Source organism: Carlito syrichta, unplaced genomic scaffold (genome assembly GCF_000164805.1).
Source record: "Carlito syrichta isolate Samal-C Ts95f unplaced genomic scaffold, Tarsius_syrichta-2.0.1 Scaffold233958, whole genome shotgun sequence".
Taxonomy (NCBI): domain Eukaryota; kingdom Metazoa; phylum Chordata; class Mammalia; order Primates; family Tarsiidae; genus Carlito; species Carlito syrichta.
The window spans coordinates 496,055-499,763 of record NW_007178054.1 but is presented as its reverse complement, the minus strand read 5'-3'; positions in this window follow the sequence as shown (position 1 = coordinate 499,763).

Here is a 3,709-nt window from a genome sequence, read left to right as displayed (position 1 = left end):
GCAACTTGGCAAGACCTCATCTCTACAATAAATGAAAAAATTAGCCGGGCATGGTGGCACATGCCTATAGTTCCAGCTACTTGGAAGGCTGAGTTAGAAGGATCACCTGAGTCCAGCAGCTTAAGGCTGCTGTGGCTGAGCCTGCCACTGCACTCCAGCCTGGGTGACAGAGTAAGACTCGGGCTCAAAAAAAAAAAAAAAAAAATCTGTATTCCTTCACAATAGAAACCCAATAATCATTACACACAGACCCTCTACTTAGAGTCTTCCCCTTTAGTGAAGTTGCATATAACACCTTTTACACTATTAGAGCATGTACCACAGCTCAAAACACACACTTAAAACAAAACTCAATTGGCCACAGATCCAGACTCCATCACTTAGGAAACACAATGTGTATAAGGGCTAATCCTATTTAAAATAGAAGTTTTTCACAATTCAAAAATTGAGGGCAAGAACTCAGTCTGCTTTGTAACAAATCCACTGATTTCCTACCTACCTAGCAATTTATCTCTTAAAAAATGAGGCCGGGTACGGTGGCTCAAGCCTGTAATCCCAGCACTTTGGGAGGCTGAGGTATGAGGATTGCCTGAGCCTAGGGACTTGAGATCAGCCTGGGGAACTTGGTGAGACCTCATCTCTACAATATATCAAAAACTCAGCCAGGTGTGGTAGCATGCATCTGTAGCTCCGGTTACTTGGAAGACTGAGGTGGAAGGATCGCCTGAGCCCAGCAGGTCGATGCTGGGGAGGCCATGAGCATGCCACTGCACTCCGGCCTGAGCAACAGAGTGAGACTCTGACTCAAAAAAAAAAAAATGAGAGAGGCTGGGCACGGTGGCTCACACCTGTAATCCCAGCACTTTGGGAGGCCAACACAGGAGGATCACTCGAGCCCAATAGTTTGAGAGCAGTCTGGGCAACATAGTAAGACCTCATCTCTACAAAAAATTTAAAAATTAGCTGGATGTGCTGGCGTGTACCTGTAGTCCCAACTACTTGGGAGGCTAAGGTAGGAAGACAGCTTGAGCCCAGAAGTTTGAAGCTGTGATATGCCACTGCACTCCTGCTTGGGCAACAGAGTAGGAACACCAACTCAAAAAAAAACAAAAAAAAGAGAGAGAAGAAAACAGCACTAAACAATCCCCAGTTATCTCAGCTTTATGTAACAAGCAGTTTATGGAGGACCATGGAAAAAAGTAACTAATTCTCCTATTCTGGAGATGTGGTACAGAGACTACCTCCAGCTAAGTAGGGAGAACCATGCTTAGCACCTGGGCCTTGCCCCCTCTTCTTGGGCACAGTCAGTGGGTCGGGTACCTACTGTGCCAACGGGCGGTCAACTCACAGATAAGTCATCTCTAGGCCTGAATGAAGAAAGAAACTGGCCTGGCCACAGTATCCCCCAGAAATGTAAACTAAGAAGAAAGAGTTTTGTCTTTTAGCAGCAGAGTCAAGGCAGAAGGGTGCCATGAGAAAGAGTCAGGCGCAGGGCAAACCAACGCCACGTGAAATCAGAAACTTGGCAAGCACAGAGATCAGTTGGCAGTAGGATGAGAAAAAGCAAACGGTGGGAGAAGCTTAGTCATCTTCAAAGGGTACGTTACTCCCTGCCACTCAAGGCCACCACAAGGCCAGCTTCAAATCCATTGCCTTCACTGACTCGTGACACCCTTCCTATCAGTCCCCTCCCTGAGGTTGCTGGAGTGGGTCTAGCTCTTAAAAATCAACTGTCATTTCATAAGCAGAAAAGTATACTTGTCTTTAACTTCTGCCTGAAAAACCAGTCAGACAGGAGAGGAATGGGTTACCGAGGGTTACTCTGAAAAGTGTATATGCGAAGCTAGTCCAACTTCCTTCTGAGAAGCCACAAAATATAACTTTCAAAATCAACATACAGAATAAGGAGCTGTTGAGTAAATGAATATCTTCTTGGCAGAAAACCATGCAGTTTATTTAGTTTTAATGTTAGTCCCCAAGGGAGCTAAGACTGTGACCAGGAGTCAGGGGCAGTGTCCTGATGACATGAATGGCAGTCAGAGAGGAGACAAGACATTTAACTAATTTCTAAAGGGCAAGGTACTTCCTCATAGGAATATTGGGCCTCACAATGCCTACTGACCTTAGACTAATAATGAATTCCATTACAAGGTAACTAACAATAGCACTTAGAAAGAGATTAAACCTGGTAATTTTTCTTAGCAATGTATTTTAGGTCTAAGACCCTAGAAATGGCACTAAAAAATCTAAGAGAGAGGCCGGGAGCTGTGGTTCATACCTATAATCTTAGCACTTTGGGAGGCTGAGGTGAGAGAATTGCCTGAGTCTGTGGGTTCAAGACCAGCCTGGTCAACTTGGCAAGACCTCGTCTCTACAATAAATCAAAAAATTAGCCAGCCATGGTGGCATGTGCCTATAGTTCTAGCTACTTGGAAGGCTGAGGCAGAAGGATCGCCTGAGCCCAGCAGGTTGAGGCTGCAGTGGTCAGGAGCGTGCCACTGCCTTCCAGCCTGGGCAACAGAGTGAGACTCCAACTCAAAAAAAAAAAATCTAAAAGAGATGGCTCAGTTTCTTCAGAAAAGTGGAGAGAAAGGATGCTATCTTCTTGTTTTGAAGACATGTTTAATGGTGACAGAGGCTACTAATATCATCAGTGTGACTGACAGCAGAAGGGTTATAGTGTTCACTGCAAATTTTATGGGGTGAAAATAATTATGTGTGCTGATGGTTGCAATCTGAGAAGGTCTTAAAGCAGTAGGTCTTAATTCTCTATTTCACACAACTATAAAGAGGCATACATACTGTTGATACAAACAGCGCTTTAAAAATAATTCGGCTAAAATGGACTTACTGAACAGTAACACTTGGACTTCCAAAATGTTCTTTCGTGTTTTGAGGAAAAACACAAAATCCTGCTTGCAAGCTTTGAAATTAAAAATTCACAGACGACAGAAAACGACATTCTATCAGAGTATAGGCATTTCGCAGAATTTGTCATTCCCACCCTGTAATCAAGCGCTGGGTCGGCAAGCTCCGCCTTGCACGTGCATCGGTCTTCTCTTTAAAAACGTGTGTACCCTTCTTCCTCCACCCTTTTGCTCACCTGGAGAGCACGTAAAGTTTCTGGACCACCTGTGGATTGAGGAAACCCTCGTCTAGGCCACAAGGCAACTCACTCAATTAAGAAACCCGTGTCCTCTAGGGAAATATTTCTGTAGTTCTTTTCCAAGCAACTAGCCGCGATCCTCTCGGTCCTCCTCCCTTAGCTGAAAGTCCCCAAGGCAACGGCCTGCGCGGAGTCTAAGGACACACTCACTGACATTCTGATGTTTCGTGGTAACATCCCCCAGCCCTCCGCGTTCGCCAGTTTCGTGGGATCGAACTCAGCCTGCACTGCTCGCTGACAAGCAGTGACAACGGAGTCTTCACGGACCGAAAGAGCTAAGTATGACCGCGGGCAGGAGACACAGTGTCTTAAGGACACGGTCCTTAAAATTTCAGCTGTCACCGTGATCCCCAAATTCTTCCGGACTCCGAGTATCTCACGTGGTTTCCTAAATGTGACCTTCCGAGAACGTGTCCTCTTGACTCGAAGCAGAATAAAGCCGCCGCGCAAAGACGGGCGCCAAGTGGGCCTTGGGGGACGCCACACGGGCCCTGGATCCAGAGAGAACCCGCCTTCCCAGGCACCGGAGCGACTCCAGGCTGC